General features: G+C 43.9%; 1 protein-coding gene and 1 pseudogene across 11 annotated transcripts in view; one reads left to right on the top strand and one right to left on the bottom strand.

Moving 5' to 3' along the window:
* Nucleotides 1-11,120, top strand: part of Rec114 (REC114 meiotic recombination protein) — a 159,058-nt gene that overhangs the window by 127,178 nt on the left and 20,760 nt on the right.
* LOC148004164 (nucleophosmin pseudogene) lies at nt 5,070-5,881 on the bottom strand (annotated as a pseudogene).

Below are 11,120 nucleotides of genomic sequence, written 5' to 3'. Positions count from 1 at the left end.
TCTGGCTTTATTTAGAATTGCCCTGCAGAGATGGATGAGGTCCTCTGGGAGTCCTGGGCGGGACCACAAGTGCATGGGTGTGCTTTCCTAAGAGCACGAATGGCCCTGCTCTGGTGTACAGTGGGCGTTAAATGGAATGCCATGCTTCTCCACTTTGTCTTTCAGATTATAATCGCCTTTAGATCTTTTTGTATTGCAGTCCAAATTTCCTCACCTCTGGATTGTGTTTTGTTCTGCTTTGGCTCTGCTCCCATTCTGCTAGTGTCTGCCTAGCTCAGGAACCTTTTCCCAGCCTGCAGTTGGCTTTTCAACTATTTATGGCAGCTTTCACATTATATAAGTTTTAACTTTATATGTAGTTGAATTTGTTGATTCATGTCTTTGTACTTCATGGTTTTTTGTTTTGTTTTTATTTTATATGTGTATGAGTGTTTTGCCTGCATTTATTTATGTGTACCGTGTGTGTGTGTGTGTGTGTGTGTGTGAGATGCTCACAGGGGCCAGAAGAGGGCATCTGATTGATCCCCTAGAACTGGAGTGATGGATGATTGTGAGCTGCTGTGAATCTGGGAAGCCAACCTCGATCCTCTGTAAGAGCAGCAAGCCCTCTAAGCTGCTGAACCGTTTCTCGAGGCCTCTCGTGCCTTCTATTGTAGCTGTTTTGTTTGTTTTTTGAGACAGAGTGTGGAGTCCAGGCTATCCTGGAACTCACACTGTAGACCAGGCTGGCCTCAAACTCACAGAGACCCACCTGCCTCTGCCATTGGGAGCATGCGCTAAGGTTCCCTTTCTGAACTGTTTGGCAAGAAGAACCCCAGCCCTGCCTTCTTGCCCACACCATCAAGCTTTCCTTCTTCTTTTTTTTTTTTTCTTTTCTTTTTTTTTCCGGAGCTGGGGACCGAACCCAGGGCCTTGGCTTGCTAGACAAGCGCTCTACCACTGAGCCAAATCCCCAACCCCTCAAGCTCCTCAAGCTTTCCTTCTTCTTGGCTGCTTCAGTGCAGTCACAAACACGGCTTTGCCTGCTTCCGTCCTGAAATGAGTTACTTCAGGCTTTCCTCAGGAGCACAGCTGGTGGATGTTTGGACAGAGAGTGGCACAGTTTTAACGTCGGGCGTGCTTAGAGCTGCTATTAAAACAAGCAAGTGGCCTGTGTCTGTTTGTGAATGATATATCTGCCATGTTTGTGTTAGTCTTCATGGAAACAGTTGTTTAACTTTTTATAAATTATTTCAGCTGTCAGCATATGTTTTCAAATTAAATGTATGTATGTGTAGTATTACTATGAGGCCCTGCTTGCCTTCGTTGTTGACTCCACTAAGGTTCCAATGGAAATAGTTTTTGGTCCCGTTTGCTGTGTGGGGCCACTTTGTACCCATCTCTGACGTAGCTAGTTAGGATGCTCTTGTTCACCGTGCGCTTTGCCCTGTCTGTGATCCCGTCTGTTCTGTAGTCACTTGGTAAGGAATGCCTCCACAGAGAATGGCTCCACTGTTTCCATACTTAGTCCTCTCCATACTGACAAGAAGGAGGGTTTCCTGTTTCTTAGGAGCTGATTTGAATCTGGTCCTTTCTTTCCTCCATTTCCTTACAGTGGAAGGGAGCAGGGACTGAGAAGCAGTGTTGGCTGTGGCCCTTCTCTTCTTAAAACCTGTGCTGTGACCTTCTGCTCTGCTGTTGCTATGACTCCTTTCTGTGTGTGCAGTACTGAAGCAGCAGTGGTGGCATTTGTACCTAAGCCAGCGCAATTGCTGTGCTGTCAGACTTACTACTATGTAGGAAACCTTATAAAGATGCCACTGGTGCTGAGATGGGGCGGCTGGAGCGACTCCTGATGTCCTGGGAACGAGAGCAGGTGGCAGTGCTGTGCTTTAATAGTTCAGGAATTCCACGGGAAGCCAACAAGAAATGGGAGCAAAACAGAGTAACTGGTTTCATAAGAATGAGAATTTAATTCAGACATATGTGTTCTTATCAAAACATTCAGTTATTTGCAGATTCATTATTACAGTTATAGCGAGGGAACAGAAGTAGATTCATGAGTGCCTGTTACATTCCAGAGAGGCCAGTGACGGTGCCAGGAACGGAGTCCCTTTGGAACACGAAGAGCAACACAGGTCTGGGAGGTTCATGTACCTGTTCCATAGGAAAGCTTTCTAAATTAACAAGGAAAAGATTAACATGCTGAATGTATAAAAATGGCAGCCTTTGGATATCAAATGCTCTATAACCAAATTAAAACAAAAGAGTATTAGAGAAAGAAAGCCTTTCTAGTGGGCAGAGGTGGGTTATACCTTTCATCCCAACACTCAGGTTTCTGAGTTCAAGGCCAGCTTGGCCTACAGCATAAGTTCCAAGACAGCCAAGGCTATGCAGAGAAACCCTGTCTTAAAAAATAATAATAATAAAGAAAGAGAGAAAGGAAGGAAGGAAGGAAGAAAAGGAAGGAAGGAAGGGAGAGCCTTTTTAAACTAGAAATGAAAACCACATTTAAAGTTAGGTGCCTTTAATCCCAACACTGAGGAGGCAGGGACAGGCAGTCTCTCAGTTCTAGGCCAACCTGGGCTACAAGGTCAGATTCCTTCTGAAACCAAGCCAAACCCTATGTTATGTAGATTAAAATATTGATACAATTTGCTTCACGAGGCCATCCAGACTTTTACATGGAGAAAATGATATAAACAAGATTTGAAAGAAAAAAGCTGTTGTCAGAACACTAGTTCAAAATGAAGCATTCGTTCCCTGTGTGTATAAATACCTAAAACCCAGTTAATAAAGCTCAACCCAATAAAATGAGCAAGGAAGCCCCTGCCTGCGGCGACGGCTACAATGTGTGTAGCTTAAAGTACCTCGCAGGCACATAGCCACCTGAGTGTGCAGTAGTCACAGATCGGGACTTACAGAGTTTGACTTGAGGGTCACTCCAGGAGGAGCATCTGGGTGACCCAGGCAGTACTGAGAAGAAGGCTTTCTCTTCAAGGCAACATGGTTCTCTCTCCATTCATAGAAACAAATATTACATAGCTACGGTCTCGCATGTGCGCCCCACACAGTTTATCTCTGCAGCCTTGAATCTATGACAGTCAGAGCGTAGGGGATGACAGAGTTCATGTGAATTAACAGCAAGCTGTAAGACTTGTGTAAAAAGCAAAGGCCGGAGAACACAGAGCCAAAAGCAGACACGGCCTGAGGCGCGGTAATCAGCGCGGAGTTTAGGCCTCACTTCCTCAGGAAGTGACTTTGTTTTCTGCCTCCGAATCAAAACTACAATCTCCTTGGGGTCAGAGATTGGGCCTTCTGCTAGGTTTTCTAAGTTGTTACTACATCTGATATGGAAGCTTATTGATTGAATGAATGAATGAATACAATAAATGTCTATATTCATTAATAAGGAGATATTGAGTTTTAGCATACAGCATTGAGAGTGCTGATGTCACTGTCACCTTGTTCTGGTGACATAGTGTGTCATTTCCCCCGAATATTTTCATCTCTTGCCAGTATTTATCAAGATGTCCCCACTAGTATACAGTTAACCTTTGACCCAATTCTGCTTCTTTGAATGACATGAAAATGTTTTAAAATATTTTTTTAAAAAAATGGGCTAAGGGGCTGGGGATTTAGCTCAGTGGTAGAGCGCTTGCCTAGGAAGCGCAAGGCCCTGGGTTCGGTCCCCAGCTCCGAAAAAAAGAACCAAAAAAAAAAAAAAATGGGCTAAGACTAGAGCATATTGGTAATGTACTTCCCCTAAGTTTAATTCCCAGTAGTGCCAAAAAGGGGATGGGGCGCCTAAAAAATGTCCATAGTGTTCTTCATAGTGGGGAGGAAATGGAAGTGCCTGCAGTTGTTCCCTCTGTGAGGTGAAGGTTTCTCAAAGATGGTGGGGTCCATATGGTGGGACGTAAAAATGACAGTCCTTACACATGCATAGCACCATGGAACATGCCCTGCTGCTGTGATTCCAGTGAACGCAGCAAAGTTTAGAATATAAGCACAGTTTAAATATGACGGTAAAATATAGGAGAACCGGGAGGAAATGCTTTAGAATAGGAAAACGAGGGATGCCCATTTCCTGTAGTCAGACTAAATCCGAGGACCAGAGACTGCAGTTCACCTGTTTTCCTCTCTCCCTTCCTTCCTTCTCCTCTTCCCCTCTTCCTCTGTCTCTGTGTCTCAAGCACAGCAAAGTGGTGCACCCGGGAAACTGCCGACTTCAGGCCAGCCTGGGCCACCTAACAAGAGATAACTTGTGGTGGGTGACTTGCATTGGAGCTACCAGCCTACCAGAGCACTCACTCTTTCAGATTCGTTTTGTGTTTTTAAAAAGTTAAAAAAAATCTTCCAATTGTTTTTTATTAAAATCCTGTGCTGGCTGGTTTTGTGTGTCAACTTGACACAAGCTGGAGTTACCACAGAGAAAGGAGCCTCAGTTGAGGAAATGCCTCCATGACACCCAGCTGTAAGGCATTTTCTCAATTAGTGATCAAGGGGGAAGACCCAGCTCATTGTGGGTGATGCCGTCCCTGGGCTGGTCAGTCTTGGCTTCTATAAGAAAGCAAGCTAAGCAAGCCGAGGGAAGCAAGCCAGGAAGAAACATCCCTCCATGGCCTCTGCATCAGCTGCTGCTTCCTGCCCTGTGTGAGTTCCAGTCCTGACTTCCTTTGCTGATGAACAGCAGTGTGGAAGTGTAAGCTGAATAAACCCTTTCCTCCCCAACCTGCTTCCTGGTCATGATGCTTGTGCAGGAAAAGAAAGCCTGACTAAGACAAATACTGAGTATTTCACATGTATGTTTTTGTCTCCCTGCCATTTCCACATCTGACCACCACTATTACTTTGTTCTATCATAACGTTCCATACATAAAACCAAGTAAAGGGTGGAGTCCCATCTTTGAAAACTAAACAAGCATCTTAGACAACACATTCTTGGCAACTGAACCCTGACAGCATTTACCAGACACAGTAGGAGAACTTCCCACGTTACATTATGAAAAGAACGCCCAGATATCAGCTGTTATAGAAATGAAAAACAATAATATTTCAAAGTCTTAAAGAGACTTCCCCCACTGCCAGAGATCTTGAGTAGGCTCCTAGGCTCCAGAAGCAATTCCTCTGTGAGTAATGACCTTGGCCTCCACTTTGGGGAGAGACCCTCCTTTTTTATATTGCTTGCACTTTTGCCTTAATGTCTTCTACAGAGCTAGGTCCTTTTGGTGTTTGGGAGTCTTTTCCTGTTTTTCTGAAGGACTCTTGACCCTTTGACCTTGCTCTTGATGGTTTTAAGTACTTTCCATTTCAGCTTCATTTTGGTGCATTTTTGGCTGGGGTATCTCATAAGGATTTCCTCACTGGGACTTTTTCTTCAGTTTTCCTCATCAACATCATCATCATCATCATCACCTCTCTTCTCATCTTTGTCAAGTTTTACTTTTCTCTGTGGAACCTTGTTACCACCTCCAGGGCAGATCACTTTCCAGACACACCCAGGAGGTTCACATCCTCTTCATCTTCTTCATCTTCTGACTGCATCTCCCTGTACAGCTCCTAGGAGCTGTCCGCCGGCCCTGCACCACGCTCTAACCTTAAGACCACATGTGTTGTGATCCCAGAGCCCCCGAGGGAAACTGTTGGGCGTACAGACATTTTCACAGTTGCCAGTGTGACTAACTGGACGGCACTCATGCTTCTGCCTCTGCGACGTATAATTTGTCTTTTGCCCCTGCCCCACGCTGACCGTTCTTCATGATAGCCGGTGCTCATTTCCATCATCATCTACTTGAACTCGAGCCTCTCTGTCAGCCTTTAGTTCACAGTCAAAAAGGTAGTTCTGGAGCCTAAGAGGTAGATTTTCTGTAGTTTCTCTGGGTTTAGTGTCTAGTTTTATTCAGTTGTACTCAGACTGTTGGATGGATGTTGTTTTGATTTTCCCATATTCTGATGCTTGCTTTTTGTGTGCTAGCACAGGATCCATATAGACACCTGCTGGAAACCATGTGCATTCCTCAATATCCAGGTAGAATTTTCCATAGGTCATTGTTAGGCTCGTTTGCTTTATAATTTCATTCAACTGTAATGTTTTTCTGTTTGTTTTGTCTATTGGTCCAGATGACCTGTGTATTGGTAAAAGTGGAGTATTGAAATCTCCTACTATGGGGTTGGAGAGATGGCTCAGTGGTTAAGAGCACTGACTGCTCTTCCAGAGGTCCTGAGTTCAATTCCCAACAACCACATGGTGGTTCACAAACATCTGGGATTCTATGTCCCCTTCTGCTGTATCTGACAGCTACAGTGTACTCAGATACATAAAATAAATAAATCTTTTAAAAAAATCTCCTAGTATTTACTCTGTTGGGATTACTCTGTGACTTTATATCTAGTAATATTTGCTTTATGAAATTGGGTGTGCCCGTATTTGGTTCATAAATATTAAGAATTGTGATACCCTCTTGATGGGCTGTTTATTTAATGAATTTGAGTGACCTTTTTAATCTCTTCTGATTGGTTTTATTCTGAAGTCAGTTTTGTCAGGCATTTGAATACCCATGCCTTCTTGTTGACAGTAGAAATGTGTCACATCTTGGTGGCTAGTGATGATGTATCCTGCTGTCACTAGCCTTAGAGGTGGGTTGTCCAACACACCTGGCATTATTTCTGCCTCAATTTTAGTGGATAGTTTCGCTGGGTGTAATAGTCTAGGTTGGTACTTGTGATCTGCCTGGGCCTGCCTGACCTGTGTGGGTTTGGAGCTGAGGTGGGACACAGCAGTGTTGGACGATGGCCAAAAGACTGATGATCTCTAATCTTGTAACTTTCTCTAATTGTGCTGGATGCCATAAGCTGATGGCTCCTGGAGACTTAACATTCTCTTACTTATTCTGTGACTGAATATCACTGGCTTCTTTTTGTCTTTATCTCTCTGTGCTTTATTTTTACTTTATAAATCTCTGTGCTTTATTAAACACTGTATCTTATAACTCTCTATTACTGTTCTGTCCTTCATTAAATGATAGGCAAACAACTCTTTATTACACTTTATTACTATTCTGTGCTAAAAACTTAACTCTTTATTATTTGTGCTTATATACGCTCTACTATCTGGTGATTAGCACATGCTGTTTAGCAGCAGGGGATTAGGTAAAGGGTTTATTGCTAACACTCCCTTCTCTGGCCAGGCAGCCAGAAGCCTCTCCCTGGCTAGGCGTGTTAACTGTGAACCAGAGAAGAAGGAAAGAAAAAGCATTACAATCCTTTACACAGGCAAACGTCCATAGACACATATACATTCACTCGTACACATTCTGGCCAAGCCCAAATGCCTGTTTCATCCATTCCACAAGTATTCATGCATACCCATACATAGAAGCAGATATATGCAGGTGGATGGATGGATTGGGGAGAGCCCCCAAGCCAACATATCATCTTTATTTTTTTTCCTGGCCTTTTTATAGACAAAAGTTCTTAGAAAATTACCTCATAGATAAAATGTTACACAAAGTGGGAGTTACAGAAGGATGTTGATACTAAGTTCAAAGCAGTGCATCATTCTGGATGCTTAGTATACGTTCAAATCAACACCTGTGGCTTTATTCTTGGCCCTGAATGCTTTTCCTTGAACACACATCTGTCCTAAGCCTATTTTTCTTCAGCACTGTATCCATATTGTGCAGCCTTTATTTACTCACTATTGTGAGAAGTGGGCACATTCTATTCTTGATTCTAGCTTTATTACATCTTTCTAATAAAACAACTAAAACCACCTCTTAAAACTTTCTTCCTAAGATTATTTGAATCAAATCAGGAACTCTATAAAATCATTAATTCATCTAAACAGCATCAATTCATGCAAAAACGATGGGCCACGTTCACGAAGGCCACCTGATAGCCTTAGGGTCTCCTAAATGGCTCCTGACCATGATCTTTGAGAACTGGAAATACTTGCTAGCTTTAAAAGTTTCCATTAAACTGTTATTCTGACCAGTCTTTCTGTGTAATTTGTCCCTTCTCCCTTGCAGCTCTCAGGGCCCTCTCTTTAGTCTGTGGTTTTAGTATTTCAACTATAATATATTGTAGGAGATTTCTTTTCTGGTCCTGTCAATTTGGTGATATGCAGGGACACACACACACACACACACACACACACACACACCTAAATGGGTACATGGGTACATCTTTCTGGAAATTTGGGAAATTTTCCCAACTATATTTAGTCTATGTCTTTATTGAATTTGATTTATAATTTCTGGTTGTCTTTATCCCTCATGCAGCTGTTTGTTCCTGATCTTATAGTTAATTCCGGTGTCTTTGCCGTCTTGAGGTGTTGAACAAACTCCGCGTGTTTACAACTGCTCCTCTGAGCTTTGTGTCTTGAGTTTTGTCTGAGTTGTTCTCCTTGAGCACCATGACTGTGGGATTAGTGGTTTTGGCAGGGAATGTTTTATCTTGTTTTGTCTTACTGTTTGTATTTTTGCTACAAGACTTGGACATCTGCAGTTAGAATATTGGTTGTCTTTTTTTTTTTTTTTTTTTTTTTTTTGGAGCTGGGGACCGAACCCAGGGCCTTGCGCTTCCTAGGTAAGCGCTCTACCACTGAGCTAAATCCCCAGCCCCTGGTTGTCTTTTAATGTGAATTTATGACCCAGTTTTTGAAGGCACATTCTGGACAGATGCTTTGGGGAGCCTTTTTGACGGAGGGTCTCTCTCTAAGCCTGGTGATAGTCTATGCAGCCAGCCTGTCTTTATTTCCCAGTGCTAGGCTTACGGGTGCGTGATGCTGTGCTTAACTTCTTTAAAAAAAAATATGGGTGCTTGGTACCTAAGCTCAGATCTTCTTGTTTGCCCAGCAAGAACTTACTGACGGGGGTGTCTTCCCAGCTCCCACAGTCCATTTTATTAAGAAGAAATTGAACATAAAGACTGCTCTCTATAGAAAAGCTGCCAACAGAATTGGCACTCTGATTATTAGTGTTCTGAGTATCTGAGGGCCTTAGAGAGACACCCACAAATAGCCTAAAAACAAGCCAGTGTGAACTTTTATCATCTTAGAAGTCTGGAGCAAAACTGGATATCTCTGGGAGTGCTAAACCATAAAAATCAAAGCCAAGATATGCAAAGGTCTCCCAAGGAGGTGAGAATGCTCCCAGGCTGAGACAGAGTAAGCTAAGATCAGCACACAGAACACAAACAAATGTGCGGATGGGGAGCTCAATACCAGGAAAGTCTTACTCAGAATGTGCTGGAAGATATCAACAACGCCTGGTGTTTTATGGGACTACCCCTTAGATTCCCTTTCCTTCTGAGAGCTCAGAACAGCAGTAGACATGTTGTTCTGTAACCTTGGCCCTTCCTTGTCTGAAGGAGCTTCAGGGTTCGAAGGCCCCTAGGACTTCGTGGAAGTTTATGATCTCCAATCTCCCGTGTGTCAGTAGATGTGCGGTTCATCTATTTTATTCTTCCTGCGTATTCCCCTGCAGGTCATATAAGAGATTTTATTTTTACCAAAAAAAAAAAAAATAGGAAACTATCGACAGATTCTAAGCCAGCGAGTGACAGCCTGTTGCACTTTCTCTTGCAGTTGTGTGGGAATAGGAGGAGTGAGCGGGGGGAAGACAGCTAAGGCTGCTTTAGTAAACTAGGAAATAGATGGAAAAGCCAGCAAGGGTGGAAGCACTTAACGACTGCTGTGTGCAAGGGAAAAGCACGTCAGAGATGTCTGAGGTGGAGAAGACGTGAAGAATTCTGCTCTGCTCTGAAGGTGGCCCGCCTTCCTTACCCTCTGCAGTTAGGGATTCAGGACAGAGCCAGTGCTGGGAGTAGGTGTGTGTGGCGAGCATGGCTTTGGCTGTGCTAACTGGAACTGGGAGTATCTTTGGGCCACTCAAGCCAGATGTCTATCCCATCAGCCCGTCTCTTGGCTGATAGCCCTTGGCTTCTTTGAAGGTCGTAGAAGGCCCCGTGCTGGAGACCCAAGCCTGAGGCGTTGGTGAGTCAGCCCTGAGTAAGGTAGCAAAGAAGTCAGGGAGCCGAGACGGATGTGCTGGGAAAGAGAAGGGGCACGTGGTCAGCTGTGCTGCTGCCACGGTGTTGAGTACAGTCATTAAACATCAACTGCTAGATTATTAAACGAGGAGATGTGGAATTTTGGAAATGCTATAGCAACCGGGCATGGGAATTTGGATAGATATTTGAACAGTGAAAGTGAATATAGCTTAGCTATTGTACTTCTTAAGCTATAAACCGGGTTGCAAGAAATTTGAGCCCATCTCATGTTCTTGTAAATGAGTAAGACCTACCGCCTCACAGAATTGCACAGAAATGGGGCTGGGGGGGTCAATGCATTGAACCCAGGGACTCACACACCATCACTAGCTCCCTCTGTCTCCCAGCTCTGGTTTCTGTGCTCCAGAGGGTCCCAGCAACTTACTTATCTTTCAAACAAACAACACTAATGGAAAGAGCTCCTCCACAGTTTACCAAAGGTCGCAGCATGTACACGGATATCACTAGCTTATATGCACACCCATAAACGCAGAGGTCAGAAGCAGGTACATATGCTGACAGTCACCTGTCCACTTCTGGAGCAAGGGCAGGTGAGAAACTAGCCTCGTCTGGATCCTGTGAATGGGGTCAGCTAGTTTCCCAAAGGAAAATAAGGATGTTCCTATAAGGAAGAGTGGCTGCTACCCGGACAAAGCTACCAGATGCTCACTTTGTTGTGACAAGAAGCCTTTGGTCCAGTGTGTTTGAGCATAGGCTCTGCACACTCTCCTTTGGCACAGAGGAAACATGGTTCTCTGTGCTGGGGTGGCTCTGAGGAGCACTGTCCGGCTCTTATCCTTGGGAAGGGTTGTACTTAACCCTTGCCGAGCTTTCCACTTTTCTTTATAGAGCTAAATAACAACTAATCTTGAGGACAGATTTGGGCCAGCGAGCTTAGTATTTAAAACTCTATCGTATCACATTGTCAGAACGTAGGACATGATATTATTTTGATAGCTAAAACCTTTTAGCATAGCAGGAAGGCCTTTTTGGGAAACCGTGTCTCTGTTGAGCCTGCCCACGATCCTACAGCCGTGTGTAGGGTGCCCTGCATTTCCTCAATCACATCTTGTCTCTCTGCCTTCACC

This window comes from Rattus norvegicus, chromosome 8 (genome assembly GCF_021556685.1).
Source record: "Rattus norvegicus strain SHRSP/BbbUtx chromosome 8, alternate assembly SHRSP_T2T, whole genome shotgun sequence".
Taxonomy (NCBI): Eukaryota; Metazoa; Chordata; class Mammalia; order Rodentia; family Muridae; genus Rattus; species Rattus norvegicus.
This window is presented reverse-complemented; position numbering and strand designations above follow the sequence as displayed.